Source organism: Rhinolophus ferrumequinum, chromosome 18 (assembly GCF_004115265.2).
Source record: "Rhinolophus ferrumequinum isolate MPI-CBG mRhiFer1 chromosome 18, mRhiFer1_v1.p, whole genome shotgun sequence".
NCBI classification, from domain to species: domain Eukaryota; kingdom Metazoa; phylum Chordata; class Mammalia; order Chiroptera; family Rhinolophidae; genus Rhinolophus; species Rhinolophus ferrumequinum.
Genome location: NC_046301.1, coordinates 15,437,765 through 15,456,009, shown reverse-complemented (window position 1 = coordinate 15,456,009; position 18,245 = coordinate 15,437,765). Strand labels below are relative to the sequence as shown.

Here is an 18,245-nt window from a genome sequence, read left to right as displayed (position 1 = left end):
CTTTGCTCTGGAACAGGAACAGGAACCGGCAAAGCCGGCAGTTCTGGGGCTGCCAGTCACAGATCTGCATCTGGCCCTGGAGTTGCTTTCCTGATCTTGATTTCCTTCTGTCTGGTCGCCAGCCACAGGCTTCAGGGTTCGCATCCACATCAGCACCCGCTGTTAAACCCTCTTCTCCACCAATTCAAAAGCAATTTCCCCTCCCCGTCTGCCAACTTCTGGACCCCTCTAGTGCCCTAGCCAGCTCCAAGGACTCGGCCTCATCTCCTGTGGGAAAAGTAAAGGTACAGAAAGTACTTATTTAATCCCATTGAGATTTAAATCCTCATTTAAATTGATTCTAACTTCATTCCCCAGTAAATGGCAGACCCAGAATTTGAACCCAAGGCTGGTAGATTCTATCTGTGCCCTGTTTCCTGTACCATGATGCCTCCCACTGTCACCTTGACTCTCTCTTCAAAATTGAGATAGAATTGACAACATAACATTGTGTTAGTTTTAGGTGTACGACCTAATGATTTGATATATGTATATATTACGAAAGGAGTACCAGCATAAATTTAGTTAACATCCATCACCTCACAAAGTTAGACATTTTTTTCTCGTGATGCAACTTTCCAATATGCAGTACAGTATTGTTAAGTATAGTCACCATGCTGTACACTACATCCCCAGGATGTATTTATTTTATAACCATTTAGTTTATGTCACAATTTAAAAAACAAACAAACAACAACAACAGAAAAACTTGGATATGTGTTCTGAGAAGAAAAAAGAACCTTGAGGCGAGAAGTGGACCACTATTTTAAGTTCACCTCTAGTAGGAAACAGTGCACAGGATGCTGCAGGGCCTGTCCACTGTGGGAGCAATGCCCCACCCTACCCCGGTGGAGCGCAGGTCCTTCCACAGCTGGGGGCCTGCACAGAACCCAGTCTTCACAGCCCCTCCCCGCTGTCAACACAATCATTTTGCTCTTTAAAGATGCAGCTTTCCACAGCACAAAGTTGGGGTCCCTTCCTCATCTCACCCCCCCTACCCCCCACCTCCCACCCCCCCACCCCCGCCAGCTCACTTAGAGGGAGCCCCACCCAGTGCCCACAGGAAGGCCAGTGTGTGTCAGCCTCACACAGGCCTGCACCGAGACACTTAATGATGACACAACCCAGGGCAGGATTCGGAGCCGCAGTTTGTTAAGATGGACTAATGAAGGCTGAAGGGACCTTTACATGAAATAGGGCAGTTATGAGGCTTGAATTGGTTAACATTTATAAAGCACTTAAAATAGCACACAGCATCTAAAAATGTGTTCCATCTGTTTGTTAAATAAACACATAAAGTATCTAGAAAAGTACTTGGCATATTGTTTACCTAATGTTAAACGAAATTTGTTAAAAGGTAAAAACCATGCCTCTCATACAAATATAAAATGAAAACACATCAGAGATTTTATTGAATTCGTTAATGAGGGAACAAGTATGACATCTTAACCAGTACAAAGGAGAGCTCAAAAAACCACATATATATATAGTGGTAAAAAACAAAACTCAACCGAGCACATTTTGAAGACCTCCTTGGCTTTACTCATTGGTTCATGAATCAGGCAGCATCCATACCTGCAGATAGAAAGGAGCTTCGAGAAGCGGGGCAAAAATGAAAGACTTTTACAGGCAGAAGAAAATGGGAACAAGGAAGTTATATTTGGCAAAAAAAAGCAAACTGGTTACTGCAAACTCACTTTCCTTTATGTGGATAGCAGGGGTTTATCAGGCAGATTACCTACCGTGTTTCCCCAAAAATAAGACCTAATCGGACCGTCAGCTCTAATGTGCCTTTTGGAGCAAAAATTAATATAAGACCCAGTCTTATTTTATTATAATATATGACCGGGTATAATATAACATAATGCCTGGTCTTATTTTACTATAATACCAGGTCTTATACAATATAATATAATAAAATATAATGTAATGCAATATATAATATAATATAATACCTAGTCTTATATTAATTTTTGCTCCAAAAGACGCATTAGAGCTGATGGTCCGGCTAGGTCTTGTTTTCAGGGAAACATGGTACCTAGTGCTGATAAGGCGATTCCTGATTTTCTGGTGGAAATTTCCATTTCTGGAACAGCCAAGACTGTAATTAAGTCTTGGTTTGGTGATGTGGCATTCAGTATAAGTGACTCCACTTGGGGCCTGTTGGCTGGTGTTTTAACAATAGGGACTAAGGAATGCCAGAATTCATTTCCAAATCCTTGCAAACCATGTCTGCTCACAATGCCCTGTTGGTCTCTGCAGGTTCCCTCCTCTATTCTTGAAACCACTGAAGACCAAGACTATGTAAGACGGATCCTAGAAGCCCAGGACAGCACCGAAACTCTCTTGTGTATTTGACCGAATGGTTTTGGCCCTCAGCACACGGCAGGGATTCTAAACTGCAGGCCAGCTGCCCTGAACCCGTATCACCATCTGCTGAAATAACTTCCCAAATGCCAGGCCTCACAGGAGAGAGACGGGCTGGGCCTTGGCCAGGCAGAGGCTCCCCAAGTAAGAGAACCGCTCCAAGAGGTTCCAAGTAAGAGGCTCTCCAAGTAAGAGAACTAGCAGGATAAAGAGGTGAGCAGGGAAATGGGGCCCCTGGCTGATGGCCTCAACCTTTGGGTATTTATAGCTCCTGTTTTGAGAAACTCGGGCACATCCATACTAAGGAGCTAGTTTTTTAAAGAAAAAAACAAGACAACTCCAGAGTGACCTTCTTTGTCTCCCCATTGAATTGCCTTCCTCCCACTTTCCAGACAAACCCTGAGATTCCTGACTTCTCCCTGCCAATGTCAGTCAGCCCCCAAACCCAGATCCTAAGAGATGGTTGATACAAAATAGAAAACGGTGTCGCAAGGGCTTTGAAGCCCCATCCTTTTGAGTGTGACTTGCTTTAATAGATCTTGAAAGCATACATAGTTTCTGCCGCTAGGAAGGTAGGAAGGTTTAGAACAATGGAGCTTTGGATAATGAAATGTTTTTCACCTTCTGTGGTGATAAAACTTCCAGATGATCCCACAGTCGAAATGCTGCCATTGCATTGACAAAACCCACAAAGCTTTGGGTTTCTCTGCACATTTTCCCTGCCTGTGCTGAAGGTGAAAAGCGTTTTCCCTGAATGTCATACACATAGATCGTTCTGGTGTGTATCACATTCCTTACATTTTTGTAAGAAAAGAAAAACAAGGAGCAGAATATTGCTAATTATTGTAAAGTGTTTTAAAAATATTTTTCAACATTTTCTTATTAGTTTCAGGTGCACAAAACAATGTAATAGTTAGACATTTATTGTTTATGTCCCTCACACAGTGACAAATCCCCCCTCCCCATCCACTACCCCTCTGACATCACACACAGACATTACATTTCCACTGTCTCTATTCCTAATGCTGTACTCCGCTTCTTGTAACTATGTACATATATATATATATATATATATATATATATATATATATATATATATATAAAATTATAGTTGGCATTCATTATTATTCAGCTTCAGGTGTCCAGTGCAGTGATCAGGCATCTACATCATCCCTGAGGTGGTTTCCCTAAACATATTTTTATTAACCTATATATACTCCAAAGAAACCTATAAGGGTTTCTGAGAGTTCAGCTTATTAGTTAGTCATTGTTTGTTATCAAAATTATACTCTGGCTAAGGCAACATAAGGAGGCCAAGTTCTGGCAACATCAAAATGCTCCGGACCATATTGAAAGAGCTGCCGTCATGAAATGTGAACTCTAAATATAATCATTTCTGAATGACTTTGGTAATAGATGAAAAGAAATGATGCTCTCTCTGACCAATTGTGTCCCCCCAAATCGTGCCCTGGCCTTACCCTCTCTGTTCTATCCCTAACCCTCCAAAATCCACAGCTCGTCATGCTGGTTTCGGCTGGCACTGCAGCAGGACAACACCCCTTCCCAGGATGCCCCGAAATAATCAGAGTGATCACAGTATCAACGACTATATACTCTGATTGACAAATAGACAACGGAAGGTTCTCCATATGCCTAGAAGGTTCTCCATATGCCTCCATTACCTTGCTGGAAGAACCCCATAACAACACAGCAATTGTTTAAACCAAGCTCAAAAAAACCAAATTTAAAATTATGCCTCAACCTACCCTTTGCAAAACTTGAGAGGAAAAACCTGCAGCGATCCTGCAGGATATTTTCTCCCCTTTCAGAAACTGGAACACTTTGCTCTGAAGCTGGGTGTGGAAAACCAAGCAAAAGAGGGCTGAGGCATTTTCCCCATGGACTCCTTTGCTCTGGGGAGGGCAGGGGACCCCAATCGGGCTACACCAAGCCTCTGGCAGAAACTGTCTGTCACCAAAGCCAGGAATGTCCCATCCAGGCTCAAAGACAGAGACAAAAGAAGAGCAGAAAGGAGAGGAAAATAAAGATTAGTTCCCAGGGTAATGCAGGAAAAAGAGCACACCTTTGGAGCTAGTGATCTAGGCTCAGGTCCCTGAGTGGTGTTGGGCTAGTTCCTCAACAGCCTTGGACACGTTTTCTCAAAGGGAAATAACTGTACTGACCGTCCCGGGTTCCTCTCATGAGTTAATGAAATATTGTGAAGGAAGCAAGTAGCACAGAGCCCAGCATGCGGCAGGCTGTCCACTGCTCTGTCTACCCCTCCCCCTCCAGCCCTGGAGGGCGCAGAAGAGAAAAAAGCTATTTGTTGAAGCCATTTTACAAAGCAGCAGATGATCACAGAACGCTGTTATAATTTCCAAGACTGTACAGATTTCCCAGAAGAGTGGAAACACCATTTGAATTGCTTCAAAATGGCTTTTGACAGTAATAGAAGGTCTCAACCTGAGTTGTCATAAGTTTACGTAAGGCTTAAGAGAGGACGGAGTCAAGCAGAACCTGAAGACTGGTGAGGGGAACAAGAAATCCTCCTTCCTGACAACTCCCAGCACATACAACCCTCTTCACACACAGTTACACACTCACACATGTATTCGCACACGCAAACGGCTTCACACACATTCATAAACACACCCGTACACACGCATAAACATACACTGACACACTTATGTCAATACTCACACTCATTCACTCACACACACGCAAAGCACCCATGTTCACATTCAAAACACATACCACACACTCACACACTCACACACACACTCACCTACTCTCACGTCCCAAAAGGGGGTTCGTAAGCCGAATATTTAGACTCACAAACCATATTCTCCCGGAAATAATATAATAAATGGTGGCCATGTTTCCAGGTTGCCAAACCACGAAGAAAAATTTAACTTGTGAGGTAACACACTTCATATTGGCAAGTGAACAACAACAACAAGGGAGCTAACACTCCTGATTTGCCTCTTTCTTTTAATCATTACTGATTTTTTTAAACTGAATATTATTTGGAATTAAGTTCTTTACAACAGGGCTGTGGGCATGCACTCTCTGCCACACCCTGCCCGTGGGGAGAAGCCAGGTTCCCTCTGAGCTCAGACTGGATTCATAAAGTTTCTGGGACCAGAGCGACGACAAGAGGCAGGAGAGCCCTGAGCCCAGAGGCCTGAGGCGCTCGGGATGGGCCTGGGGCTGACCCGGGCCACCGATACCCACCACCCTTCAGCTGCCAGTTCCAGTCAACAAGCGAGAAGGTCTGAGCACTGTGCCAGACCCTGTGCCAACCTCTGTACAGAACTGTCTCAACTAACCTGCACAATCAAGCAATGAAGTACATATTTTATTCCCATTTTTCAGATGGAGAAACTGAGGCCCAGAAGATAGTGACTTGTCCAAAGTCAGTACAGCCCAGTCCTGCTGACCCCAAAGCCTTTGCTCTTAACTTTGGCTGCACACTGGAGTCACCCATGTGTGGTGGTCAAAAATACTGATGCCAAGCTCTCCGCTCACACAGCAATTCTGATGTCATTGGTTTCAGGTTCAGCCTGGGCATCCGGACTTTTTAAATCATCCCTGATGATTCTAGTACACAGTGAAGGTGGAGAACTACCGACTTAACCATTATTTCTCAGTGTGGTCCTCACCACGGCTACCATCACCTGAAGTGATACAAAAATGAGGATTTCTAGGCCCCCTACAGGATCCATAAGTAAGCTTCTATTTCATGATGGCTAAGCATACACGGCCTCATGTAATTCACCCGACACTCCTATGAGGTTGTAAATTATTCCCATTTTACAGATTAGGAAACTGAGCTCCACAGGGCTTTGGGAGTTGGCCTAGGCACTCCATCTCACTGCCTCCCGAAGAGGAAAGATCACACACCCTTTTAGGGTGGGGTTGGGGGTGTGAACAAGCCAGTGGAAACCAACATGAGCATCAGTGGCGTCCAGAAAGGAAGAGGAAGGGGTGAGGCTGGGAGGAACAGGTCCCTGCAGGCCTCTGAGTGCAGCCCGAGAAGAACGCTGAAGGAGGTAAGGAATTTCCACAGGAGGAATTTCTGGGGTGCCTGGTAAGGAAGGAGGAGAAGAGAGACATGGGAGGGAAATTGAGTCTGAGTTGGGGAGAAAGGGTTATTGGAGGTCCCAACCTAGGTACATCTGGCTGGAACCCGCATCTCAGCTAATTTCATGTCGGGTCCACCAGTACTTGCCAGCTAACTGGCTTTGATGTGTGTCTAGACTGGTGGTTCTCACATTTGAATCACCAAGGACGCTCTTTAAATAAATACCAATTTAACTGAGAAATCGCTTGGATTTGGTGACACCAGGATAACCAGCGCCTGCTTCAGAGAATTTACTGAGATTTCTAAGCACCAAAGAGGGAGAGCTTACCTCCTCTGAACCTAAAACATAGCATTTCTCTTCGGCTTGTCCTTAAGGTTTAAATGTTATTTTGTCTCTTGTGCGTGGCCCGTTCTTTCATTAGCCATCTTACGTAGACCGTGGAGAAATCTAGCACACAGATAGTGCAGAGTGATTGGGCTACTTAAGAACAAAGCGGTACTGGGATTTCCCCATCTCTCTGGGGCTTGTTAAGGCAAAAGCAAAGGGCAGCTATCCCTGCTTGATGAGAAAACACAAAAGCAAACAGTTAAAAGCAGCTTTTAATTTGAAATGTGGTACGAAACCTGCGTCTGGGCTGACACATCAAATAACAATTGCAACAGAGCACAACCTGTCATAACACGACTCACAAAAACACCCGTCTGACTGGGCCAAGGCCAGTCAGATCCTGCAGAAAAAGAAACATAACAAAACAAAACGGGAAAACCTACCAGCTCCAAAGAGGAAAAACCCAGTGTAACCCCAAGAGTTGTGGAGGCCCGCCACTGTTCTGGTCTACCTTAGCAAGACGATAAAGACTTTCAAAGACTGGACACCTGGTTTTCTATTCTCTTCTGCCCCTTTCTTTCTTTTTGTTTATTCTTCCAGTTTTCCCTTAGATTGTGTTTGGTTCTCTCTTTTTTTATCTGAGACTTCGTCAGCAAAGCATCTTCAGAATTTCAGTCTCTGGCAGGTCCCAGGCAAACCTACCAGGGACTGGAATTCCAGACAAAACAGCTTTATCTGTCCTTCTATGCCCCCACCTCCATGAGCCCATTTCCCATTCTCTTCTCGGAGGACTCAGTGGCTCAGTACCTCATGTCAACCCTAATTTGCAATTAGAAGATTCTGAACTGCCACACATTCAGAGCTGGGAGCCTTGCTTAAACTTTGCCCTACCTTGTCTCACCACTAGGGACAGTAAATCCCAGGATTACCAGAACTCTGGGGATTCAACACCTGGGGAGGAACCTAGAGCTTCAAGACCAGCCTGCTGGGGGCTGTCAATCACAGCTTCCTCCTCCAGCTTCTAGAGGCCCCTAAGAAGGCACACCGGCAAAACTGGAACAAGTCAGTTAACAAAAACTGTCAAAATCACTTCTAAACGATGCCCGAAAAAAATGTCAGGTTTTCAGAGATCAGCATATTGACCATGTCCAGCGAGAGCCCTGTGACACGCGAGAACTTCAAACCTTGAGAACTTACCTGTAAAAACCCCAGGATTTAATGCTTATTCCTGACCCACTCAAAACTAGACACAAGCCAAACACAGACTCTGTACCAGAGGCTTACGTTCCATCAGGAAAGGGTCCAAAACAGGATACTTCAAATTTGGCATCCCTGTCGGAGATTGCAGGAGGCAGTCAGGAATGAGAGGTGACAAGAGACACAAGAAGTCACATTCAGGGGACACCACAGCCAAGGGGCGAGACTCCATTTTTTAATAAATATTTTGAGGAATCCAATACCTCAAATATCTTGGACTTTGATTTGATCCTTCAATGCCCCTCTGGCCAGGTCCCTCTGGCTTCTGGAGTGGTTTGGTAAAACTGAAAAGGACTCTGCAAAGTACTTTGCATACATTCTTTGCAAAGGAGCAGGTCAGAGAGCTGGGCAGAGTCTGGAGAGATTCTCAGGGCCGGGCGGACAGTTTAATTGGAAAAACTTCAGAGAAAGAGGGCGGCTTCACAGTGGCAGAGAAAAATCTAGAGCGAGGAAAGGAGGGAATCGGAAGATAGTCTCAGGAATATGTATAAGTACTGGCCCATTCGCTTGTCCACTCATCACCAAATGCACCGAGCAGGCACCACAGGCCAAGCTCCGTGCTGAGCACGGGGATAGAGCCCTGCTGTCCTGGAGTTTAGGGAGGAGCAAGGACCAGCCCTAACGAGGCCTCACAAAGCTGATGACGCACCACCATCAGGAGGAGTGCTGTGAGTGACAGGTCCTGGGTGCCATGGAGCGTGCTTCAGAGGACACACCTGGTCTGGGAGGCCACAAGAGCCCTCCCAAAAGTGCCGTTTTCACTGAGGACTAGTCAGTAATTGTGTTCGCTAGGTGAGTGGTGTGCTGGTGTGTGTTGGGGTGGACGGGTAGGAGAAGAGGGGATGTTCCAGGCTGAGGAACAGCGGTAACAAGACCTGAAAAGGGAAAGGCCCTGTCGTGGCTGAAGAGTTCTGAGAGATGTCCAGGGTGGCTGCTGCGTGGGGACCTGGGAGAGAGCAGGCTCTGGGCAGCCGGGGCCACCCACACAGCCCAGGGTAAGTATGAATGCCCATGTTAGACCAGAGCTGCTCAACCAGACAATTTTGCACCCACCGCAGCCACCCTGCAGGGACATTTGGCCATGTCTGGAGGCACTTTTCCTTGTCACAGCTGGGGGACGGAGTGCTACTGGTGTCCAGAGAGTAGAGGTCAGGGATGTTGCTATGGAGGCCCCCACAACAAAGAATTATCCCCCATGTCAGCAGCGCTGAGGGCGAGAAGCCCTGTTGTGTAGTGAGGATGAGGAACCACTAAAGGGTTTTCAGCTGGGAGATTTTGTGATGAGATTTGTTTCAGAAAGATCCCTCTGACCTCGGTGTGGACTGCTGGGGGAGAAGCACTCGTGTGGACCTACAGGGGTCTGTGGGAGAGAGGAGATGATGGCCTGGCCTGGGGGAGTGTCGGTGTGGGTGGAGAAAAGTGAATGGACAAGAAAGACATTTAAAAGAACACGTCACTCAGATCTGGCGACAGATGAGTGGTGGAAGGTAGCTTAGTCCACTCAATCTGAAACAACAGAGCCTGACGCGAGGCTTAAAGCTGATGCTTTGTTCGGATGGTGTGAGATCTGGGCCGCAATAGTGAGGGAAAAGGGAAGTACGGCAGAAAGATGGGCTCCAGTGCCTCTCCTCCTGGACCACTGCTTTAAATGAGCTGCGGTGCGCCACCACTGGCCACCACCAGGCTCCGCAGCCACCACGCAGGATAGCTTTGGATGGGCTGTTGGAGGAACTGCCCCTCAGAACAGTCTACTCTGGAGGCAGGAAAGGAGAATTCATCTTCTATCTCCTGTCTCTTCTTGGTCATTTTGCCCCTGGGGCAATTTTAAAACATATCTGCAAATTCGATGACATTTCTCCATCATGAGGGATGGACTACATCCTCTCCTGTGAATCTGGACTGCCCTTAATTCCTCCCTGGTAGCCAGGGGAGCGTGGTAGGAGTGATGCTGTGTGACTTCTGAGGGTCTGTGTAAAAGGCCATGCGGCTTCTGCCTTGCTCATTGGAGCACTGTGCTTGGAGCCCGCGGCTGCCGTGTAAGAAGTCCACTACCCTAAGGCCAGCACCGTGCTGGGATGCAGCCACATGGGAGGGCTCAGCATGAACGGCCAGACCTGGGAGTGAAGGTGCTTTCAGGTGATTCTGCACATTGCACAGTCCCTCCCAGCCATTCGCTCTCCCACCTCTGGCTTCAGACACAAGCCAGTCCTACTGTGTCCTACTGACCCACATAGTCTGTGAACTTAATGAAATGGTTGTTCTAAACCCCTTTTAGGGTCATTTGTCACTCCCGAACAGTCACTGCAACAACCTCGAGTTACAAGTTAACAAGTCAGTCTTCCAGGTTGCAGCACTGGGCCCCTTTGACGTCATCCCATGCCCTGAAGTGTGGCACTTCAGACAGGAGCTGGGGACACCAGGGGTCTGGCTGGCAGTCCTTGGGTGGCAGATTGCAGATACCCCACAGGGAGACCGTCAGCCACAGTGACGCCGAGGTGGGGCATTTGGCTGAGGATTCAGGACAGAGACGAGATCAGGAACGCGGAGCACGGTGCCCTAGAGATGTCTCATAGAGGGGTAAGGCCGCGGGGACGCAGGAGGCAAGGATTCCAACACTTCTGGTTTCCGACTCGAGCAACCAGGAAGATTAATGGTGGTGCAATTTACTGAGATGCAAATTAGATGAAAGGAGGTGGCTCAGTTTGAAGCGCCCGTGAGCCCATTGGCTATGGCAAGGAGTGGGATCCCAGGTCACCAACGACGGTCAAGGTCACGGAGCTTTAGACTGCAGGGCCCCGAGAGGGCTTAGGTAGGGTCTGTCCCCGATTCTTCTTCACTGTGTGATGAACGTTTCCCAAGTCTTAGGTTGAATTGCATATTTCAAGACAAGTGTTAGAGGAGACAGAGGTAGCCTCTGGAAAGAGCATGGCATCTGCAAGGCCTACCATATGCAGACACATGCCCTGTATCCCAGTGATGGCAGGAGAGAGGCCATCAGGTTGACTTATGCTTAATATGTGGGGAAAACATTTCAGTTATTTTCAAATAGGTTGGAATCCTTTCTCAAGATGCAATTCTCCTCTTCCTCCTCCCTCTCACCTTTAACCCAAGTTCTTTATGTTCTACACGGGTATAATGCCCGCTGTTTTGCATTATTTAGATCACGGGTGCCTTTGACTCACATTCTTGTCAACGTTGCATCAGTTCGTAGACTCATAATATCCCCAGGCCTGGAGGAGATCTCCAAAGGTGATAATGCCTAAATGCCTAAGGTTCGGGGAACCCACCACTTACTGTCCCTGGTCACATGGAGGCAGGTCCGCTTCTGAAACAAGAAGTCAAGGTCCGGCCTGAAGCCAGACGATCGCTCTGATTCCTGCGAGGGCAGGGCCTGGGTGCTCTCCCATGGCCCACGCCCTTCTGTTTCCCCTACACACAGGTTCAGGTGCTTCCAAACCACCACCCCCCATCCAAACCTGCTGCAGGAATCACGTCTGATTATTTACAAAATCGTGTGGGGGTGGGGGTGGGGATTCGAGGAGGAACGAAGATTATGCAGCTAATAAAATGAAAAGCCAGGGTCCATTTCTGACTCCAGTCCAGTGCTCGTTGCACTATCACTTTCTTCCCAAGAGTCTTTGTATCCACCCTTCTGTCACTCTTTACAGAACAGAAGGGGGCTACCTGAGTTTTGGGGAGACCAGGATTTGTGCACCAGAACCACTGTACCTCTCCCTGAGCGCCACCAGATGGCGCAGTGAGAAGCTAAAATCCTGCTGCCTTTCATGGGCGCACTTGGCGAGACCGACAAGCGTGGGGACACCAGCTGCAAGGAGATTGTCAAAACAGAGTTCTATTTAGGAAAGTGAAGCCGTCTGCCTGGCCCCGTCTCCCACCGCGATCCTTGGTTGGCTCTCCGCAGACTATAAATGAATTTGCTTCTTTCTTCCTTCCCCATCGGAAGGCTAACCCACATCTCGGAATCTATTTTCTCCTGGTCCCTGGCACACGGGCACTAGTCCCATCCACATCAGGAAATAGTGTGTCCTGAAGCCAGAGGGCAGCAGCCAAGCTGGGTGATGGAGAGAATGCTGCCCCACAGCAACTGGTGGGCTATGTCCCAAACATGTCCCTTCCCACCCACTTACCCACCACACGTCACAGCACACACGTGCTGATCTGAGGGACCTGTCTTAGTCAGCTCGGGCTGCCGTAACAAAGGACCACAGGCTCGGGGGCTCAAACAACAGAAATTTATGTTCTCACAGTTCTGGGGGCTGGAAGTCCAAGGCCAAGGGGATGGCAGATTGGTTTTCTTCTGAGGTGTCTCTCCGTGGCCACCTTCTCTCTGTGTCCTCACATGGTCATTTGTCTGTTTCCCTGTGTGTCCTCATCTCCTCTTCTTGTAAGGACACCAGTCAGATTGGATGAGGGCCCACTTAACAGCCTCGTTTTATTTTAATCACCTCTTTAAAGGTGCTGTCTCCAAATGCAGTCCCATTCTGCGGTACTCGGGATTAGGGGGACACAAGTCAGTCCACGGCAAGACCCAGTCATTTATTTTTTTAAAATCCTGAAGAGAGGGCAGAATTGTGTGCTTAATTCTGGTCCCAAGCGGCCATAGGAAAAGTCACAGGTGACAATATGCTTATGAAGCTCACTAAGTGAATTTCATCAATTGCGTGGTTAAGGATCAGAGGGCTGGAAGAACCCAAAATCCAGAATGGCCTGTGCTCAGGGGCTCACATGGTAGCCCTGATGGGTCTGGGTTGGGGTGTGTAGCTGATTAACTGATGGGAGCACCACCAAGTGTCGAGTTCTCCGTGAAAGCACCGTTTCCCCGCCTCTCCCCCCTTTGAGTGTCCTCCAGTGCAGAGCACTTCTGGAGGTCACAGAACTCCCTCATTCTCTGGGGCCTTTCTACCTGAGAGATGACTCTTAGACGGCTACCTGGATCTACCTGACACACCCTGAGTTGCTATAGGGTTGGCAAAATTGTCCCCAGGTTGGGGACAGATCAGGCCAAAGGGTCTCAACGTGGGAGTGCCCCAGGCCAGGCTACCCGGCGCCTCATGGAGAAGAAATGAGAAATCCCATAAAGAATTAAGAAATCCCAAAGAAGTTGTACTTCCCAGAGGGAAACTAGCAGAGAGATAAGGGAAATGCCTAATTAGAGAATGAAGAAAGCAGCTGCTGTTTGACACTGGCCAACAGGGCGTTGGATTGGGGGTCTGGGTTCCCCTAAGCTGCGGAGTGATTGTGTGGTCACTTTGACACCTACGGATCTCCAGCGCCTGCTTTTCCCCAGACTGCCCTGCTATCCCCTCAGAGCACCAACTGGCACAAGTCCAATAACCTAAGTAATTCTCAGCCCACTCCCTATGCAGCCCTCTCAAGGGCAACCTGCCTTTTCCTAGACGTAAGATTTCTGTATTCGAGTGTGACATCATGGTCAAGCAAAGTCATATGGGGCTGGAGCCACAACTGAGTGTGCACAATAGTTGTGAGTCTGGCCTCACAGTCCAGGCCGTGGTTTTGTCAGGCACATGGCAAGTAGGGAAGGTGAGCTGGTACCCAGAATAAGTGTGAGAACTTCAGTGAGAACAAAGTGCTGCCCCTCGCCCAATGGAAGTGGCCTTATGGGATCGCCCTGCTGCCAGGGGACTGGCTGATGACTCGGGGAACGATGACATTCTGTGGGAAAGTTTTGCTTCCCATCCCTGCAGGCTCTGTTAGCCTAGACATTTTAGTCCCCAAGGAAGGAATGCATTGGGAGAGACAGCATTAAACTGGCGGTTGAGATGGCCATCGGGCCACTTTGGGTTCCTCACACCGGCGAATCAACAAAGAAGGGTGTTTGTACGTGATCTGAGGTGACGGGTCCTGACGATTGAGGTGCATTTGGGACCCTGACAAGTATGTCTGGAGCGCAGGCACTTCCATAGGCTGTCTCTTAGTACTCTCATGTCCATGGAAAACCACATTACCAGGACTTCTAATGGGCCAGACTTCTCCGGAAGGAAGGTTTGAGTCATCCACCAGGCAAGGACTCATGTCCAGACAAACTGGCAAAAGACAAAGGAAATATGAAATAAGTAATGGATGAAGGTGGTTTGAAAGCCCAACTAAGGCCGCATGATCCGCTGTAGCAACAAGAACTGCACTGGTTATGAGTATCTCTTTGCTTATATTGATATGAATGTGTGTCTGTATTAACTAATTTTTCTCTCTCCCTCTTCCATTCACCTACACCTGTCACGTAGGGTGTCATGCAGGGTCTCTGGTCCCGCTCCCCACATAAGAACGCAGAATATGGTGAGGCCAAACAGGAACATCCACACAGCCACAGATAGGGGAGTCATACCACTGTATTCTCGCTGGAGGCTGGGTTGGAGACAGAGGAAGCAGGAGCCACATTATCCGCTTCTCTGCCAACCCACCTCATCACTTGCTAACTGCAATCTGCCGTGCTAACTGAAATCCGTGCTTGCTAGTTTAGCCATGGCAGTTATATTGGTGGCTAATGGTTAACGGGTAACAGCTGATGGCCAACTAGTCACAGCTGATGGCCATCTACTACCCGAGCCAGCACTTTTCCACGTGAGACCGAGAACCTGGAAACTGGGAGTCTACACCACAACCTAACAAAAATGTATTCATAATATTTAATTTCCTGTCTCACAGACACAATGTGAGAAGACAAAAAGTCATCACACAAAGGGGAAAAGGGGGTTGGGGGTCCTTTTTGGAGAAAGGCTACGTTTCGGGTTGTATGAGGAGCAATTACAGTGTGACAGATGGAAGCATCATTTTGCTGCTTTCTTAATTTAGGAGTCAATCTTAAGCATCGTTAAGAAAAGAATACAGATTCCATCTTGACACACACTCTGGTGGGTTTGTAGGGAGTCAACTTAATGAAGTTAGAAATGCGTTTTCTTCCTGAGAAGGTCTGGGTTTGTCTGGGCCACCAGAGACATTTTGCGCGAGATTTGGAGGGCAGACGCAAAGCAACAATGTTCTTCTTTTTCTACTAGAAGGTCAGCACCTAACACCAGGTGCTGTGGCCGCTCGTGCACAGTGTCCCGTGTCCTGGCTCTCCGTGCTGGCCTGGGGCAGCAGCCAGCCTGCCGCTGCTCAGCTCCTGCCAGACCTCTCCCTCCGCTCCTTTGGCGCTAGACCAGGTGTGTGTGTCATCTTATGATGAAGGGCAGATTCTGTTATAGATGTTGGAGGTGGGAGGTGATGAGCGGCTGCCGGGAGTCCCAGCCCATCCCTGGCGTGTGTGTTTGCTTCCTCCCTTCATGTCCATCTTCCCTCCCTCTGCCTGTCCTACTGATCAGGCCCCAGTGACAGAAGCAGCAGCCACGAGAGACGGGATAACCAGCTCCCACACCTGCACAAGGTCAAACGCCCATAAAAATCCCTTAATATGTGTGTTGCTATAGACTAAATGCTTGTGTCTCCCCCCACCCAAATAAATTCATATGTTGAAATCTTAACTCCTAACGTGACGGTATTGGGAGGTGGGCCTTTGGGAGGTGATTAGGCTATAAGGGCAGAACCCTCATGAGCAGGATTAGTGTCCTTATGAGAGAGACCCCGGAGGGCGCCCTCACTTTGTGCCGTGTGAGGAAGGACGCAGAGAATAGAGGGCCTCTATGACCTAGGAAGTGGCCCTCAGCAGACACTGAATCTGCTGGTGCCTTGTCACTTTGATCTTGGATTTGCCAGCATGCGGAACAGTGAGAAATAAAATTTTGTTGTTTATAAGCCACCCGGTCTATGATATTGTTATAGCAGCCCAAACTGACTAAGAAATATACATGTGTGTACATATATGTGTGTGGGGTGTGTGGGGGGTGTGTGTGGTATGAGGTGTGTGGGGGGTGTGTAGTGTGGGGGGGGGTGGGGGTGTGTGCACACACTCACAAATATGTCTCTGCTTCTCTGATTGACCCCTGACCAACAGAGTAGAAGGCTGAGAATAGACACCGAGTAACAAAAGGGAAGGAGCTTGCCAGTCCTTGGCCGCTTTTCCCTTAGCTCTCTTCTTCGCCCTTTCCCTGCTCCAAATTGCAGGGACTGACCCACGCAGGCTGTGTTTCCCAGGCTCCTCTTCCAGCTGGCTTCCACCTTGGTTTAGCCAATGGAAACCCAAGTGAGAAGTAGGAGGGGTGGGAAGAAAAAGCTGAGGAAGTCCTTCATCTCCTTCTGCCTCAAGTATCATGTCTGGCCCTGCCCACATCTCTACCTCCAGCTCTCTCCAAACACACCCACCATGGAGTCACATGTCACCGGTGGTTTTGGTCCCCGGCTCCGGCGAGGCTGTCTCCATGTTCGTCTCCAGCCTACGGGTGGTAGAACTTCGATGCTATTGCTAAGTGTTGGGTTGCCTCACCCCCGGCCCATTTGACTTCTCAGTCCATCCCTCATTTACGGAACTCGTTCCCTGTATTGGATTCCCACTGTCTTAGACACTTAGAGTAGCTTATTTTTGCCTGATTGGGCCCAGAATGACACAGACCTCTTGCAGTTTGAGTTCATTAACTGAAAATGAGAACAATGAGGATGGCATGTGACTTTTCCCAGTAGCGTTCAGCTCTTTTTCAGGTGCAGGCACAGAATAGGTGGAGAGTGGGATTTAATGCAGGCTGGAGTTTTGCCAGGAAAATTTCATGGAAGGAGAAGAAGCTGAAGGTGATTTTAAGGGTGGCCCAAAACTCTCAGTTGGGTTAGGAGATAAGGAAGGTTATGAAAGGGTGAGTGACACTGCAAAGAGGGGAACGTCAGTGAATTAAAAATCCATGTGTGTTTGGTCATTTTTAAAGTAGGGGTGAAGTAGGGCCATAAAGTAGGGGTGAAGTAGGGCCGTCGGAAACGAGTAGACGGTATACATAAGGGTAATCAGGGTTAGGATGCTTGGAATCAAAACTTTGGAAGAGACACAGCAGTTACTGATGACAAGATACGTGGTCTGACCGTTGGAATGAGTGGCTGGGACAGGCTGGAGGACAAAATCAACGGAAATGAGATGATTTGCAAGGTCAAGGTGTTGTACAGATTACCTCTGTAGAAACTGAAAGGCCGATACCCACCCTAAGACTTCTAAAGGATCTGGTTCTCTCTTCTCTTGCTCAAACCTTGGAGAATGGGCATCCGCCTTCTTCTGTCCTCTTCTCTGTGTGCTGCGCTCTCCCTCACCGTTGCCCTCCATGCATGGCCACAGTTACTCCTCCTTCCCCCAAGCCCCAGTAGCACAAAGCTGCTGTGTGTAATAGACCTTTACCAATATTTGCAGGTAAAAGAGGAGACCACAGCAGAGCATAAGGCTAGAAATAACTTAAAACTGAACATTACAGACAATATCCCAGGGCCCTTAATAGGAATTTCTCAAGGACCATTTTCCCCCTAAGGTCCCAACTCTGCCAGTTTTGTTCAGGTCACCTTTCTCTATAGAGACTCTCCTCCACTTTTCTTCCTCTCCAGGTCGTCTGGTCCCCTACGCCCCCCTTTATTACAAGCCTCCCGGGTCATGCTCTTAAATTCACGTACAGTGGATGTACACACATCAGTGCTGTTCTTTCACACCCCTGTCACCATGGGGGCCCACCTTGTATTTCCAAAAGGACTTTCAAGGTATTTTCCTAAAGAGCCATCAGTTTCTAAGAGAATTCTGCTTCTCCCCCAAAACGCAGAATTACAACAACCATGGAATTTTTCTAATAAAGCAACTTTATCACATTCCTGTTACCCAACATGAAATGACATCATGTAGATGACAGTGTTTAAAATCTGAAAAGCACCTTTCTAATTCAAATTTAAGAGGAGAGAAATTTTACGCACAGTCCCACAAGCCAGTCTGATAAAGAGATCCTCCAAGAACCGAAGGTCCATTTGTCTGTAAGGCCCCAGGTGTGCAGACCGGGGAAATTAGGTGGTGGTTAAACGCCAAGCTCCATTAAATGAATGAATGAAGTGTGTGTAGGTGTTATGATGTTCTGATTTATAATAAGAGACTTACGCTTAGTCTTTATCCCAGTTTCTGGCACAAAGCTCCTAAAACCCTTGGAATTTCCTAAGTGATAAGAGCAATAGGGGCGTCTTTTGTTATATTTGGTCTTTTGGCCTCAGTCCTGAAATAGCTCCAGAGCCATAAGGTGTAAAGAGTGT

General features: G+C 47.9%; 1 long non-coding RNA gene across 1 annotated transcript; it reads left to right on the top strand.

The window, feature by feature from the left end:
- Positions 1–81: 81 nt before the first annotated feature.
- Positions 82–8,260, top strand: LOC117038402 (uncharacterized). Its single transcript, XR_004425663.1, has 4 exons — positions 82–284; positions 2,302–2,619; positions 5,782–6,458; positions 7,726–8,260. It is a non-coding gene; the product is annotated as an uncharacterized LOC117038402 (long non-coding RNA).
- Positions 8,261–18,245: the final 9,985 nt, after the last annotated feature.